The sequence below is a fragment of the Nycticebus coucang genome, chromosome 3, assembly GCF_027406575.1.
Source record: "Nycticebus coucang isolate mNycCou1 chromosome 3, mNycCou1.pri, whole genome shotgun sequence".
NCBI classification, from domain to species: domain Eukaryota; kingdom Metazoa; phylum Chordata; class Mammalia; order Primates; family Lorisidae; genus Nycticebus; species Nycticebus coucang.
In genome coordinates this window covers 151,163,356-151,180,981 of record NC_069782.1, presented here as the reverse complement: position 1 = coordinate 151,180,981, position 17,626 = coordinate 151,163,356, and positions in this window count along the sequence as shown.

The window sequence follows — 17,626 nt, the reverse complement described above, 5'->3', positions numbered from 1 at the left end:
AATGGAAAATGACCACACTATGAGGATGAGTTTGAGTACAAGGCACAGAGCTGAGTAGGCAGAGGAGATGGCATCACTGTCCCCAGGTGTGGGAATAACTCTGGGCCACACAGATGGAAGTGGGAAGGTCTGGCTGTCAGCACCAGAAGACAAGCTCACACCCAGCTTTCTCTGTGTCTCCAACTTCAGGTCAATAGAGGTTCAGTTTTCGCACTGCATGGGCACACTCATAAAACACCTCTCTGATACAGGTGACAGACTGGTTCTATTTACTTTAGATTTTTCTGATATTAGCACTTATGCCCCATGTCCCAGGAAGCCATAACTTCAGGGAAAACCAAGAAGGTCAGTGACTCTAACTCTGACTTGAACATTTCTTGTTGTAACTTCTGTAATGATACAAATCATCTATTTTCTATTTTATTAAACAGATTGAATAAAATCTGCAGTTGGTAGAAATAAACCATTGTAAATTTCTCTAAGAGCCAAGTTAAATACTCGATCCGAGAGAGAGCTGTAACAACCCAAAATGAGTGATTGAGGCGCAATGGAGGTTTATCAGGCCTAGCCTGACAAAGCGCCTGAGAAAGGCACAGCACAGAAGCAGCTGAGACCTGTGCTCTTTGAAAAGGGACTTCAGAACTCAGTATTCCAGGTAAGAAGACATAGAGGAAGAGGTAGGAGGGGCTGGGCAGGGAGGCAAGTGGATACATTCTTATCAGGCTCCAATTAATGCTGAGAAAATCGACATTTTATATACAGTAAAGGTTTGAAGGGAAGAAGGGACTCGAGGGACAATCAGTTATTCAGATGTTCTCAGGGAGGGGGGAGAAGGATAAAACCTTCCTCTCTCTGTTCTGCACCAGGAAGGAGAAACTGTGATCAACATCATCAGTGTGGGAATGACAGACATTAGTTTCCGTCTGACTTAACCTGCAGACCTGAAGTTACCATTTTCTTGTCCTTGTTCACGGGAAGCCCCAAAGACTTTACCTCAGAAAGACCTGAGGGGACAGTCCTTGCAGATGCCTGAGGCCTTTACCCTTCTGTGGGGACCTGACTAATGCAGATGTTGGTAACAGCTGTGCATTTGGAAGTGGGTGTTGCATGACTCAGCCTCCAGGCTTGACCTTCCCTTTTGATAAGGCGTTAGAGGGTGGGGGGGCTGGTCCTCAGGTTCTATTTCTCTTTGCACCTGCATAGGCAGGTGGCATCCCGTGGTTAACGCAGCACTGTGGCTCATCATCAGCCCATGACAGGGGGCAGCCCCACATGCTCAGGTCAGAAGACCCTGACTCTAGCTGGCATTAGAAGAGAGCAGGTTTCACTAACCTCACTTGCTTTTCTGTGAAATGGGCATCCTGATCATGATAGATTTGCAGGGACAGGAGGTTGAGCCCCTCAGTGCCCTGGCACAGCTCCCAGCTCAGGTGGCCTGCCACACACCTGCCTGTCACCCTAAATCCTCCCAATTTCTTTCATGTCTCACCTTTGATGGTTTTCCCTACTAGGTGATTCAGTAACCTTTGTAAGGCTATAGAATCTTTTCTATAAATAATGCTCAGCGAGGACCCAGGAGCACATCTCCACCTTCCTCCCTGGCCAGAGGCTGTGTCAGCCTCCACAGTGGAAGGAAGCATCTCCCCACAGCCGGTGTCTCTTTTAAGTCTCCTCTGCCAGATGTCAATCTTGGTGTCCAGAAAGCAGACCTCAAGGCAAATCTGTAAAGTGCCGACAGAGTGAGTGCCATCTCTGGACTGTGCCTGCATCTAACACCATGTTCTCTCTTTTTCTCTCTTCTGGATTCTTAAGTCCAGGGATAATGATGAGAGAAGAATTAGAACTGCCCCTTACCAGTCACTAAAGAAACAGCCCTTCAGCCTGTGAAATAAAGGCTCATCTCAAGCTGCATCTCAGGAATATTTAATAATTAACTCACCCTATGTTAGCTTCAGGCAGTTTCTTGTTCACTGATTCCTAAGAACAACCCTGCAGGGGCTCATTCTCTACACTTGAGGATCACAGGGGCCTTGTGACTTGGTGTCACACAGCATTTACTATCATCCATCTGCAAGCCCGGGCACCTGCCTTTCTGGCCTCTGGCTTCAACTGAACAAAGGAAAGGAGAAAAGAAGCCCATCAGCATCTCCCTCTAAGCACTTGCCATCCCAGGACCAGTGCCGCTGTGGCCCCACTGCACCCAATTTCCAGCAAAAGCATAAACCCTTCTCAGGGTAAAGAATGGAGATAGGCATTAGAGGCTGGGTGACAACCTTTAGTCAGAATGGCCAAACTGCCCTGATGTCTGGCACCCTGCAACAATCCGGGCAGGGAGGAGTTCAGGTGGGACAAGACAGCCCCTGATGAAGGCGTGTGGTGGCAGAGGAGAGTAATGCAGGAGAAATGCCCAAGGCTATAGAGGGCTGGCCAGGGCTAGAGAGCAAAGTTAGGAGTGCACCAAGTGGGGTCTCAGAAAGGGCAGGGAAGAGGATGAGAGGGAGAGAAAGATGGGAACAGAACCAAGGAAACAGAGCTGGGGAGAAGTCAAGGGACAGAAACAAGGCGCTCTCCCTGAGACACACATGCCCATTTACCCAGCTGCATTCTAAGTCAGAGGGGCCTAGTCCTCAGTCATTTAATGCAATTTCCAGGGCCCAACCTTCTGAGGGGACAGTGCCCCTCCATCCTCCAGGGCCTTCCCAGCCCCATTCAGATGCTGGGTTTGTTGTTGCTCCTGCAGCTTCCTGGACAATACACTGGGGCAGGGAGGAGCCCGTCCCACCCAACTACTGGCTTGCCCAGGGGCCTCAGCTACCCATCAGATGCCACACTGATGCATTCCAAGCAGGGACCCATCCCCAGGCCCTGCCATGGGTCACACCACTGAGAACATGACCCTGTCTGATGCACTCGTTCCCTGCTTGGGGAGCCCTGCCTGGGCCTAGCAGCATTGCAGTAGATGTCACTTGAGGCAGGAGAAGACACAGAGAACACATGTCAGGCTGGCATCAGTCTAGAGACAGGGACGTTGCCCTGTTTGTCCTTTCCTCCTCCAGCTCTGAGGCACAAGTGAGACGTTCTGTGTGGAGGAGAGGATCTTGCAGCCCATTGGCCAAGGCATTTGTTTCCATGCAACAAACTACAAAAATCACTAAGAGTTAAACAAGGAAGCAATCAGGGACCCAGGAGAAGGGCCCAGGGGCTCCGCCTTACCTGTACTGAGCAGCAGTGCCAAGGTGAAGGCTCTGGACACGCCCATGCTCAGCAGGAGGAGGCACCAGCCTCTGCAGTGGCTCAGCTCTGCTGGCCAGGGTCTATATAGAGACACTCCTGAACCCTGGCTCCTCCCTCCCAGGTGCAGCCAAGGCTGGCCTAGCTGCAGGCTCTGAGGGTGCTGCAGCATCGCCTCAGTGATCTGGGGGTTGGGGTGGAGTTTAATGCCAACTAACTCTTATGTTCTTGGCCAGGTTCTGGGTCCTTGTCTCCTGGCTTGAGATACAATGGCCGTGAGCTCTTTCTCTTTCCTTGTCCAGGTGGTCTCAGATGAAGACTCTCAGCTTGGGCACAGGCCAATATGACTCTAGTTAGAGCAGCTCTCCTTCTGGTCTTAAGTTAGCTCCTAGCACATTTAGCTTTATTACTTTATACAATCACAAAAGCTGGCAGCCCCTCCTGTATTGGTGATCTTCTGTTGGGCAGGGTATACTCCTGTTGATCTCAGACAGGAGGTTTGGACCTCTACCTTTATGTGGTGGAATTTTTCCCCACATCTGGAGAAGGCTTATTGTCCTTCCTGGTAAATATCTACTTTATTTTGGGACTGTGCATGGGTGCATTTGCCCTGCACTTATTTAGGGCTTGCCTTTAATTGACTTTTGTGTATTTGGCTTTAAGCTCAAGTACCCACATATGATCTCTTTAATGTCAAGGGAAAACCAAGCTATTTTCTGTGGCTCCATCTGGTAACATGTTCAGATATTACAGAGATCATTCAATCAGTTCTTAAAACTAAACTACAAGAGTATAGCTATGACATCATATGCTCCAAACAATATATCCATATTTTATAATAACTTGACAGTAAAACATTTAGAACTCAAAGATTTCCTCAAAAGCCAGCATAGACACACACATACAGAACTATATACAGAGGCTGCCAATAAAAATATAAACATTTCAATAAAGGTAAAATGGGCAGTGGGAAATAGCTTACTCCTGTAATGCTAGCACTCCCAGAGGCAGGTGGATCACTTGAGCTCACTAGTTCAAGACCAGCCTAAGCAAGAGCGAGACCCCATCTCTAAAAAATATATGGGCATCATGGCTGGCACCTGTAGTCCCAGCTACTAGGGAGGCTGAAGCAAGAGGATCGTTGAGACCAAGAGTTTGAGGTTGCTGTAAGCTATGACACCAGGGAACTCTACTGGGAGCAAGAAACAAGACTCTATTAAAAAAAAAATAAGAAAGAAAGAAAAAGATAAAACTGTTTTAAAATTGTAATACTCAAGTCACATGTGACTTCTACAAGTATGGGAGGTGCTCAAATGTAATTTGTACTCATGTTGTCAGATAGATTGAGTATTACTATTGTAATATAGTTTAGGTTTTTCCTTTATTAAAATGTGTATGGATTTTTTGGGCACTCTCTGGCTTGTTTGTAGGGGTGTGTGCCTTGTGTGTGTAAAATTACAGAGTCTTGCTCTGTCACCCAAAGTGGAGTGCATTGGTGCAATCACAGTTCAGTGCAGCCCTCATTTGCTGGGCTCAAGTAACACTTCTGGATTAGCCTCCCAAGTAAGTAGCTAGGACTATAGGCAGCTGCAAGCATGTATGAATACTTTTAAAAAATATTTGTTATAAAGGAGTTTCACTATGTTGTCTAGAGTGGTCTCAAACAGCTCAACTCAAAGCAATTCTCCCCCCACCCCACCTCCAGATGCTGAAATTACAGGTGTGAACTACTATATTCAGCCTCCACCAGAGTAAGTAAAACTTTCACGTAAAAGTTCCCTTCCCTATGTTAAAAGGGGGGTGACTTCACTCTTATTTTCAAGGGCAGATAATTGAGTCCAGGAGAACACTTTACAGGTATTATTAGACTAACTTACTTTTTAGTCCTTGCCACATAATAAAGTCACCTTTTCCCAGTTAACTATTCTTTATCAAATCCAGTATATTGAATAAGTATATTGCTAACTGACGTTAACTACTTTAGCCAAAATTTGATTCCTAGCTCCTATATGATTGCTAACTTAATAAGGAAAGCCCTGAAATTTTACCCTTATCCTATTGTTAGAGAAATAATGTTAGTCCAACTGTTTTTCATAAGCTGGTGAATTTATGTTTTACTACTTCATGATGAAAATTCTAAAAGAAAAGTTATAAGATCTTTATTTATGTGTATGTGTGTTTAGATGTGTCCGTGCATATGTACTATGGACATGTATGATGTGTTATGTTCTCTCTACATAATAAATTGTCATGTAGTGAGGCAGAAATCACTTAAGAAATTATATTCTGATTGTTTAAATAAATGAGTGCTCAAATAAAAATGTATAGTTATTAACCCAAATGTATTTACCATTACATGTGACTTATGTAAATTTTTGATAAATTGATTGCTTTTAAAGTTGTTAACATAATACTTCTTTCCAAAAAGGCTGTATTAGTTTGCAATCCCACCAGAAGTATCCAAGTGTTCCCTTCTCTCCACATCCATGCCAACATCTGCAGTTTTGGGATTTTGTGATATGAGTTAATGTTACTGGAGTTAGGTGATATCTCAAAGTGCTTTTGATTTGCATTTCCATAATGATTAAGAGCTCCTCTCATTTGGTTTCCATCCATGTCAGTACAACATCTCTCCCTTTGGGCAGGAGCCTCTAGCGAAAGGTGCTTCTAGGAAGCCATCTTCCCACAATTCTCAGTGCTCATCATTGGACTGGAAACCAAATGAGAGGAGCTCTGCACTGAGAGGACTGCATGAGGTACACATCGTCCAGGCTAACCAAGAAACAAGAAAGTTGAAGAAATGCAACAGGTACGAGCCCAGGCCTCACCGCGCCTGCAGCTGCCCCACCTTGCCTTCTGGACCTGTTCTGGGGACAGGGCTGCTGCTTCTGCTGCTGCTGTGGGACTTGGTGTAAGCTGGGTTCAGTTCCTTTTTGAGTCTCTGGGATGGAAAATGTGTCCTGTATATGTCAGTGTGTCCCGGAGAGTGATACATAAGAAAAAGACAGTAATCGCTTTCCATGAGTGAGAAGTGTTTTATTACATGAATTTCTATTCATATGTCAATAAAGGTGTACTATACATTCATATATTGTATATCACACATAGTAAGCATTTTGCATAAATATACCAGAAAAATGCCAAAGGGATTATAATGAGACAAAGAGAAAGATGATCTATTCTTAGAGACAGATGTACATTGCACCAACACAATGGCAGGAATAATATGAAAAATAATTTCTCCATCTAACCTACCCCACAGGTGTGAATACACAGATATGCTGCAATAGTTCCCAGATATGTTCTGGACAGGTCGCAGGTCCCCTCACCAAAAGCTGATCCAGCAGAACTTTGGCTCAAGCTTATTCCAGCGGTCACAAGAAGAGGTTGCAGGCTCACCATGCTACATGGCTGGCCTTGGACAGAGGATGGTCAGGAGTCATCCTTCCTCAGGGCTTAACAGATATATAAAATACATCAAAGAAAGAAGGTGGGCGGTGGCTTTCCCTGAAATACTTGACATAGGCAACATCGGAAGTACTTTGAAAAACTGTAGTGAAGCCTGCACAAATCTTGCCAAGGCTCTTAGGACGACGAGCTCCATCTAGTATTTCCACATACTCATCATCACAGTCTCTACTATGAGACTGGAACCTGGGGTAGACAAGATGGCAAGCATGAGATTTTGTAAATATCCTTTCTGTCATATAAAACGTAACCTAAATCAATGGATGGACAGCAAATCCCAACAGCTTTGCTTTGTAAAGTGCCTGGTCAGATGAGAACAAGGCATGGGAAGTCTTTACATTCTACTTAGAGACACCACCACTCCAGGACCCTTCCCATCTTCCCCAAACCCTTACAGTCCCCTTGGCCCACAAGGGGCTTCCCAGTGTCATGTTTCCACATCCTCATGGGACCCCAGCCTGTAACTCTGAGATCCCCACAAAGGAGTTGCCGCCTCCTCATCAGCTTTCAAGTCCCCAAGGGGCAAATGCAGCAACTCATGGTGTCTGTCATCTGGCACAACTGCTGTGTCACAGCGAGAGGCTGAGGCCAGGGTGAAGGTAAGGCCTGGTTTCTGCTTCTCTGGCCCCTGGCAGTAGAGACAGAGTAGGGGAAGGGGAAGCACAGCACCCCCAGCCAAGCCTTGACCCCCTTGATGCAGGCAGAAGGGACAGGGGCCTCCACCCCGACCCTGTGAGGGCCACTCTGCACATGGGCTGCTCTCAGTACTGGGACATCTCCCCACATCCACTTTCTCCTTCTACATGTCCAGAACTGATCTGCACCCCTCACCCTCACTTAGTCCCCAGCACATCCCCCACTCACAGGACAGGGCTCAGAGCCTCTATGGGCTACAACAAAACCGTGGGGGGGACATGTCCCAGGACACACTCAGCTCCCTTTATAATAACATTGCTCTTGGCTCAGTCAGAGTTCTTGGTGCCAAGGTCAGTCATACACCAAAATCAATCTTTGGAAAGGTCAAAGAACAATATGGGCACATGGTCAGACCTATCCATCTCTCTGACCCTGGGGCAAAGGTGACACAGGAAATGCCTGACCTCTTCATCCCAGGTTCTTCTCAGCCTCATCCTCTCCTTGCTTCCCCATTCAGGTCAACTGGGCCACACTCCCTTCTTCAAAACCCCGGGGCACAGGGTGGGCAGATGGTCTAAGCCCTGTGTCTCAGGCAGCTGTCTCACAGGAGGCCTTCATCATACAGAGCAGCTGAATGACCTAGTCACACAGATTCCGTCATCTCTCTCATCCATGTCATGCTCCATGCCTGGTCTGATCCCCAGGCTACTTCAGTGACCTTGGCCTTGACTCAGCCATGCAGGGACTCATGCTGCATTGGAAATGCCTTCTGAGGCTTTATCACTTTAATTATTCTCTTTCTTTCTGGAAAATTCTTTTTTTTTTTTCAGTTTTTGGCCGGGGCTGACTCTACCACCTCTGGTACATGGGGCCAGCACCCTACTCCTTTAAACCACAGGCGCTGCCCTCCAGGAAATTCTTTGAAGTAGAAAAAGTGATTCCTATTCCAGCTGGTACACATATAGAGCCAAAGATCTATTTACCCATTAAATTCAACCTAGAGCTCAATGGTTAGGGCACTGGCCTCATACGCCAAGGGAGGCGGGTTCAAACCCAGCCCAGGCCTGCTAAACAACATTGACAACTGCAACAACAACAACAACAAAAATTGCCGAGTGTGTGTCGGGCACCTGTAGTTCCCAGCTTCTTAGGAGGCTAAGGAAAGAGAATCACTTAGCCCAAGAGTTACAGGTTGCTGTGAACTGTGACGCCACAGCACTCTACCGAGGGTGATATGAATTCAACCTAGAGCTTTGTTGTGAGTTGTTTGAGGCACCCCTGAGAGAAAACTAGTTTCCCCTGGAGAGAGTCAGGAGGAGTGTTTCTTGGCCATGGAAGAGCTTCTCCTTTGAGAGAATCTAAACAGAAAAGTCTAGGAGGGGTTGGAGATGCTTCCAGGCAGAGGGGAGAAGAGACAAGGCCAGGACCAGCTGAACTCTGCTGTGTCCAGAAAACTCAATGTGTTATGGCTCAGCCCAGGGAGAATTACGGGGGCAGTGGAGAGAAAGGAGCAGATAGGAAGGGCCAGATGGGGAAGGGTGCACAAGGATGACAGGGAGGGCAGCTCTATCCAGAGAACAGGAAGCCCCTGGGGGCTTTTGGAAGGGAGCAGGAATGAAATGGGATAGTGTTTCAGATGCCCGGGGTGGATGGTGCAGGATGAGCAGGCAGCCAGGAGGGGCCCACTCCCAGGGACGACAGCAACACCAGCAAAATGAAAGCTGAGCACTCACTCAAAGAGAGGAAATACCAGCACGACTACATTCCCAGGTCGCACCTGTATCTTCCAGGTACAGGAAGTTTTTGTTCCGTTATAGTTGACAATCCTGCCATATTCATCTACATAGTGGCCTCCGCACTTGCCAGGCCCTACAAGACAACAAACAGGGTCCAGGCCCTGCAGGTTCATGACTGAACTTCCTCATGTTCCTACCTCAGGGATCAAAGGCAACACTGAACATCTAGTTGGGTAGCCCCCAAAACAAGGAAGACTGATTTTAATCATTCAGACCTTTGAAATGACCCCTTCTCCTGTTAAATTACCATGTTTGTCTCTGTTGGTAATCAGAAGAAATTAATGACCCACCATTGTAACTTTCCTTTATATCCACCTTATTGCTGGATTTTGAAGCAGAAAAAGCAGAACTTTTTCAGTTTTTGAGTATTTTTCCCATGGGAAGCATATGAAAGTATTTTTCCCATGGGAAGCAAATAGGGAGGACATCTGTGCCAAAGAGGCCCAAACGCTGAGAGGAAGGAGAACCCAGGTCCCTGTCCCTGTGAGGCCAGAGGGAGGGGCCTCAGGCCCCACTGCTGAGACTGAGGATGACAACAGCACCTTCATCCAGGGCCACATGTGTCCATGTCTGTTAAGTGCTCAGCCTGTGCCCAGCACATCCTGCTCACTGGGAACATCAATCAGTTAATCATCAAGTGGCCACGTCCTGAGAGACCCTCCTCCTCTCCCCGCACCCTTCACACTGCCGGCATCGCCTTGGCCTTCAACGCTCTCACCTCTGACACTGAGGAAGGGGCCACCTCACAGCCCTGAAGACTCCAGGCATTTAGAGGAGGCTCTTGTCCTCCTGTGACATAGGCCTTATGGATAGGGCTCCCTTGCCTGCCTGGGGAGGCTGTGTAGAAGGCAGGGTAGGGGAGGCGCCCTGGGCTAGGGAGGAAAACACAGGGGAGCCCTGGGGGCAGGTGGGGATTGGGGAAAGTAAAGGCTGATCCAGTGTCAGGACCGGACATAACAAGTGCTTTGGGCCAAGCAATCTCCCCAGCCCATGTTCTTCCCATGGAGCCACTTGGAGTCCAAATCAAAAGCATATCATCTCTGTGAGGACAGGGACAGAGGTGATAATCCTTTTGGTACTTACCTGTTTCATATACAGCTGAAACAGTTGTAGCTGAAAGACACACAGAACAAAGAAGTTAAAAGCCAAATTCAAGGATGAGTCAGGGCAGGAGAATGGAAATGACCACACTGTGAGAATGAGTTTGAGTACAAGGGACAGAGCTGAGTAGGCAGAGGAGATGGCATCACTGTCCCCATGTGTGGAACAACCCTGGGTCACCCAGAGGGAAGGGGGGAGAAGGTCGGTCAGGGAAGACCACCTCACTCCCTGCTTTCTCTGTGTCTCCAATTTCAATCCATTGAGGTTCAGTTTTTCCTACTGTCTGGGCACACTCAGACAACACATCTCTGATACCGATGACACAGTGGTTCTATTTACTTTAGATTTTTCCGAAATTAGCATTCATGTCCCATGTCCCAGGAAACCATAACTTCAGGGAAAACCAAGAAGGTCAGTGACCCTAACTCTAACCTGAACACACTAAAATATCTACATATGTATGAAAAAACAGAATTCCAAGGCTTAGTCCATATTTTGCAGAAAATGTACATGTAGACCATAGGTATCCTTAAACTCAAATGAAAGTTGAATTTCTAGTAGATCATGACTGTATTTGACTCTGAACAAAAAAGTTACCGTTGGGTTGTCTATATAACTTAAGAATTTAAGACAGAAGTAGAAAACAAATCAAACTTTATTCACTTTTTATGATTATACACATTTTAATATATATGCTTTAAATAAATTAAGGGAATGTCAAAAAACCCAAATTGTCTATTTTCTGTTTTATTAAACCAATTGAATATAATCTGCAGTTGGTAGAAATAAACCACTGTAAATTTCTCTGAGACCCAAGTTAAATTCTTGATCTGAGAGGGAGCTATAACAACCCCAAATGAGTGATTGAGGCGAATATGTTCATCAATGGAAGTTTATCAGGCCCAAGTCTGAAAAAGTGCCTGAGAAGCATCTGAGACCTGTGCTCGTTCAAAAGGGTCTTGAGAACTCAGTATTCCAGGGAAGAAGACATAGAAAAAGAGGTAGGAGGGGGTTGGGGATGGAAGCAAGTGATTACTTTCTTAATAGGCCTAATTAGTGTTGAGGAAATTGATATTTTATATACAATAAGGTAAAGGAGTGAAGGGAATAAAGGACTCAAGGGACAATCAGTTATTCAAATGTTCTCAGTAGAGGGGAGAAAGATGGAACCTGTCATGACTCTGTTCTGCACCAGGAAGGAGAAACTGTGATCAACATTGTCAGTGTAGGAATGACGGACTTCAGTTTCAGGAGCTAGACTTAGCCTGCAGACCTGAAGTTACCATTTTCTTGTCCTAGTTCATGGGAAGCCCCAAAGACTTTCCCTTGAAAGACCTGAGGGGACAGTTCTTGCAGATGCCTGAGGCCTTTACCCTTTGTGGGGACGTGGCTAATGTAGATGTTGGTAACCACTGTGCATTTGGAAGTGGTTGTTGCATGGCTCAGCCTCCAGGCTTGACCTTCCCTTTTGATAAGGTGTTAGAGGGTTGGGGGGCTGGTCCTTCGGTTCTATTTGTCTTTGCACCTGCATAGTCAGGTGGCATCCCGTGGTTGACACAGCACTGTGGCTCATCATCAGCCCATGACAGGGGGCAGCCCCACAGGTTCAGATCAGAAGACCCTGGATCCAGCTGGCATTAGAAGAGAGCAGGTTTCACCATTTGTTTAGTCCCCCTAACCTCACTTGCTCTTCTGTAAAATGGGCCTTTTTTAGTCCATGATCATGATGAACTTGCAGGCACAGGAGGTTGAGCCCCCCAGGGCCCTGGTACAGCTCCCAGCTCAGGTGGCCTGCCACATACCTGCCGGTCACCTGCACTGTCACAATTTCTTTCATGTCTCACTTTTGATGGTTTTCCCTACTAGGTGAATAGTAACCTTTGAAATGCTATACAATCGATTCTCTAAATAATACTCAGCCACAACCTAGGAGCACATATCCACCTTTTCCTTTGCCGGAGGCTGTACCAGCCTCTGCAGTGCAAGGAAGCATCTCACCATAGCTGAGTTCTCCTTCAAGTCTGCTCTGCCAGATGCCAATCTTCATGTCCAAAAAGCAGACCTCAAGGGCAAATCTGTAATTTGCCAATACAGCGAGTGACATCTCTGGAAAGGGCAGCATCTGCCACAGTGTCCTCTCTTCTGGATTCTTAAGTCCAAGAGTTGAGGACAGGAGAACAAGTTGCCCCTGATTAGTTACTAATTAAACAACCATGAAGCCTGTGAGGTAAAGGCTCCCCTCAAGGGGTATTTTAGGAATCTTTAATAATTAACTCACCCTGAGATATCTTCCAAGCAATTTCTTCTTCACTGCCTCCCAAGAACAGGCCTGTCGGCCTCATTCTTTTACACTTGAATATCATAGGAGCCCCATGTGACATAGTGTCACACAGCTTTTACTACCATCTACCTGCAGAAAGGCACCTGCCTTTCTGTCCTCTGGCTTCAATTGAACAAAGGAAAGGAGAAAAGAAGCCCATCAGCATCTCCCTCCAAGCACTTGCCATCCCAGGACCAGTGCCACTAAGGCCCCACTGCACCCAATTTCCAGCAAAAGCATAAATCCATGTTGAGGTAAAGAATAGAGACAGGCCTCGGAGGCTGGGCGACAACTTTTAGGCAGGATGGGCTGAGCTGCCCTGGTGCCTGGCGCTCTGCAGGAATCCTGGCAGGGAGGAGGACTCACGGGATGGAGCAGCCCCTGAGGAGTGTGTGCGGTTGGTAGAGAAGAGCAATGCAGGCAAACGCCCAAGGCTGGAAAGGCCTGACCAGGACTAGAGGGCAGACAAAGGTGAGGAGAGCACCAAGTGAGGGCTCAGGAAGACCAGGGGAGAGGAAGAGAGAGATAGAGAGGGGGGAACAGAGATAAGGTGCTCTCCCCAAGACGCATGTGCCCTGTCTCCCCACCTTCATTCTAAATCAGAGGGTCCCAGTCCTCGGGCATTTAATGGAATTCCCAGGACCTAGTTCTCTGAGGGGACAGTGCCCCTCCATCCTCCAGGGCCTTTCCAGCCCCATTCAGATGCTGGGTTTGTTGTTGCTCCTGCAGCTTCATGGACAATCCTCTGGGGCAGTGAGGACCCCATCCCATCCAACTACTGGCTTTCCCAGGGGCCTCAGCTACCCATCAGATGCCACACTGATGCATTCCAAGCAGGGATCCCTCCCCAGCCCCTGCCATGGGTCACACCACTGGGAGAGCCTCCACAGCATGACCCTGTCTGATGCACTCAGCTAGTGCTGGGGGAGCTGCATCTTGGCCCAGCTGCATCTCAGCAGATGTCGCGCGAAGTAGGAAGAGACCCAGAAAACACGTGTCAAGAAAACATTTAGTACTCAGGATGGCATCAATCTAGTGACAGGGACATTGCCCTGTTTGTCCCTTCCTCCTCTGGCTCTAGAAGGCAAATAAGACGTTTGTCTCCATAAGGAGGAAAGGACCTTGTGGCCCATCAGCCAAGGCATTTGTTTCTATGCAGCAAGCAAACCACAAAATCTCTGAGGGTCAAACAGGGAAGCAATGAGGGGCCCAGGGGCTCTGCCTTACCTGTACTGAGCAGCAGTGCCAAGGTGAAGGCTCTGGACACCCCCATGCTCAGCAGGAGGAGGCACCAGCCTCTGTGGTGTGCTCAGCTCTGCTGGCCTGGGGCTATATAGAGACACTCTGAACCCTGGCTCCTCCCTCCCAGGTGCAGCCAAGGCTACAGGCTCTGAGGGTGTTGCAGCATCACCTGGGTGATCTGGGGGTGGGGTGGAGCTTAATGCCAACTAACCCTTATCTTCTCAACCAGGTTCTGGGTCCTTGTCACCTGGTTGAGATACAATGGCCCTGTGCTCTTTCTCTTTCCTTGTCCAGGTGGTCTCAAAGGAAGACTCTCAGGTTGGGCACAGGCCAACATGACCTCTTGTTTGAGCAGCTCTCCTTCCTGTCTTAAAGTAAGTCCTAGTATGTTTTGTTTATTACTTTACAAAATCACAACAGCTAGGAGCCCTTACTGTGTAGGTGATCTCCTGTTGGGCAGGGTATTTGCCTATTGATGTCAGTGGGGAGGTTTGGACCTCTACCTTTACGTGATGGAATTATTCCCCACATCTGGAGAAAGCCTATTGTCCTTCCTGATAAATACCCACTTTATTTTAGGTCTGTGCATGGGTGCCTCAGCCCTGCACTAATTTAGGGCTTGCCTTTATTGGCTTTTGTGATTTTGGCATTAAACAAAAGCACCCACATGTGAGCCCTTCAATGTCAAAAGTACATTAGCCTATTTTCTTGGACTTCATCCAGTAAAATGTTCCAATATTACAGAAATCATTCAATCAGTTGTTCTTAAAAGTAAACTAGTAGGGCTGAGTACATTTGGTACTTTTTCTTCCATTCTTGAGATACTTTACTAAGAAGAATATGTTCCAGCTCCATCCATGTAAACATGAAAGAGGTAAAGTCTCCATCTTTCTTTAAGGCTGCATAATATTCTATGGTGTACATATACCACAATTTATTAATCCATTCGTGGATCGATGGGCACTTGGGCTTCTTCCATGACTTAGCAATTATGAATTGGGCTGCAATAAACATTCTGGTACAAATATCTTTGTTATGATGTGATTTTTGGTCTTCTGGGTATATGCCCAGTAGAGGGATTACAATGTACTCAGCCCTAGTATGAAACTAATTTAGGGTTTTCACATGAAAGCTATAACCCAGTTACAACCTAAGAATAGGGGGAAGGGGGAAAGGGAGGGGAGGGAGGGGGGAGGTGGGTAGAGGGAAGGAGATTGGTGGGATTACATCTGCCGTGCATCTTACAAGGGTATATGTGAAACTTGGTAAACAGTCTGTGAAGCTAGTGAATGATGCCCCATGATTATATCAATGTACACAGCTATGATTTAATAAAAAAAAAGTAAACTAGAAGAGTGGAGCTATAGCATCATAAGCTCTAAATAACATATACATATTTTATTAATACCTTGACATTAAAACAAAATATTTAGAACTCAAATGCTGTCAAAAGCCAAAACACACACACACACACACACACACACACACAGCTATATACAGAGGATGACAAAGAATATGTACATATTTTAAGAAAGGAAAAAATGGACTGTGCATGGTGGCTCATATCTGTACTTCAAACACTCTGGGAGGGAGAGAAGGGTGGATCACTTCAGCTCTGGAATTTGAAACCAGTCTGAGCAAGAGTGACACCCAATTTCTACAAAATACATGGGCTTGTGGCAGGTGCCTGTAGTCCCAGCCACTCAGTAGGCTGGAGCAACAGGATCACTTAAGCCCCAGAGTTTGAGGTTGCTGTGAGCTATGACACCAAGGCACTCTACCGGGAGCAGAAAAGTGAGACTCTCTCTCAAAAACAAAAGAAAGGAAAAAGACAAATGGAAAAAACTGTGTTAAAAATTATAATACTCGCCTGGCTCCCTGCCCTTCTTGGGGGTTGCTGCCTGTGTGCGAGAGGTGCTGGTTGCAAATGCAGCCTGGCACTGGCTGGCGAGGTACTCCCCAGGTCAGCCCGCAGCCTCCTGCTTGCGGGGCATTGCCTTGGCACCCCTGCCCTCTTCCCAGCCCGCACCTCTCTCAACCCAAAGTTTTGGCGGAGGGGGAAAGTGCCCGGGGAGCCAGCCAGCCGGCTCTGTACCCACGGGGTTCCCCCAGTCTTCCTCAAGTCCACCCTACCAGCTGCCGCTGCCGCAGCTGCTCCTGCCTCAGAGTCCTTGGAGCTGCAGCACAACGACTGGCAAGGAACTTCAAGGAAGACTGCAGTGGTTAAACTTTGGTGCTGGCTGAAGGAGGAAAATTATCTCTTCAGAATTCACAACTATAGGGAGAGACAAGATGGCGGACTGAAGCCAGCTTTCAACAGAGGCTCCCATCCAGAAGGAGAGTTAAGGGACAGGAATTCAGTAAGTATCCTGGTGGATTTGAGCCGCACCAAGAGAGAAGGTTGAAGAACGCACATCAACACCGCTGAGGCAAGCTGTGATCACAAGGATGCAAACAAAAGCAAAACGGCTCACTTCTGGATATTCTGAAGCCACACCCCCTGTCTCCCTGGGCAACTAGAGGAGGCCACCAGTGAGCAAAGGATTTGCCTGACACTGCTCACAAACCCGGGAAACTTCCAGGGCAGGGCCGACTCAGAGAGGTAATCGGACACAAACCTCTAGCAGCAAAGACATTTGAACTCAGAACAGCCCATCTTCTGTAGGCGATTTTAGCAGAAACAGAGACAGAACCCCGCAAAGTTGTCTGTTCTGTTCTGTTCTGTTCTGTTCTGTTCTGTTAGCAACATCAATCAGGGACGGGGCTAAGCCTGAGTGAACACCTCCCTCCCACCACCTGCATCAAGCACTCAAAGATGTCAGGCCCCATCTCCTCCTGCTAGATAGCAGCAGACTGCAGGGACTTGGCAGACTTCCTTGCGATTCAGGCAGGTGCAAACCCCTGGAGTATCTGTTCACTACAGGCAACTGGGTTAGCCATCTGCAGAGATAACAGTGACTGGGTCCGACGGAGGGGCAAAGTGGGGAAGGAGACATCAACCTTCCCAGACTGATCTATTTGCTAGGTGGCTCCTCCCGACTCCACGCAGCACTGGAGTAAGCCATATCGGAGGAGTCACCAGACCCCTGTGATCCAGTTCCCAGAGACCTCTTGAACTCTCCCACCCAAGACAGGTGCCGATTGAGACAATAGATTTGGACCTTTTGAACTGAACTAATAGACTGAGGACTTTTCAGGCAGTGACCTGGGTATGCGGTTGTAGGAAGGTTTGATTTTTCCTTTTCCAACTGGTGCCAGAGGTGGGCGGGTGGGGTGACTTAATTGCTGGTTTTTCCACACAGCTGAAACTTCAAGCCAGAGTAAATGTTACAATAGGATCGAACAGATATCAGCTGAAAACAAGACAGAACCACTTAGCCCCACCACAAAAGACAGGGCCCCAGTTTCTCAGGCCACAACACTGTATGGGCCCTCGATAAAGCCCCAGGGGAAAAATCAAAGGGAGTAAAATAACCATGGGGCAGAATCAGCAGAAAAACTCTGGTAACATGAATAACCAGAATAGATCAACCCCCCCCAAGAAAAGATACAGCAGATGTGATTGAAGATCCCATTCATAAACAACTGGCTGAGATGTCAGAAATCGAATTCAGAATTTGGATTGCAGATAAGATTAATAAAATGGAATTAAGAATTCGAGGAGAAATTCAAAAGTTGTCTCAAGAATTTAACGAATTTAAAGACAAAACCACCAAAGACTTAGACACACTGAAGCAAGAATTTACAGCCCTCAAAGATATGAAAAATACAGTAGAATCCCTCAGCAACAGAATGGAGCAAGCAGAAGAAAGGATTTCTGACATTGAAGATA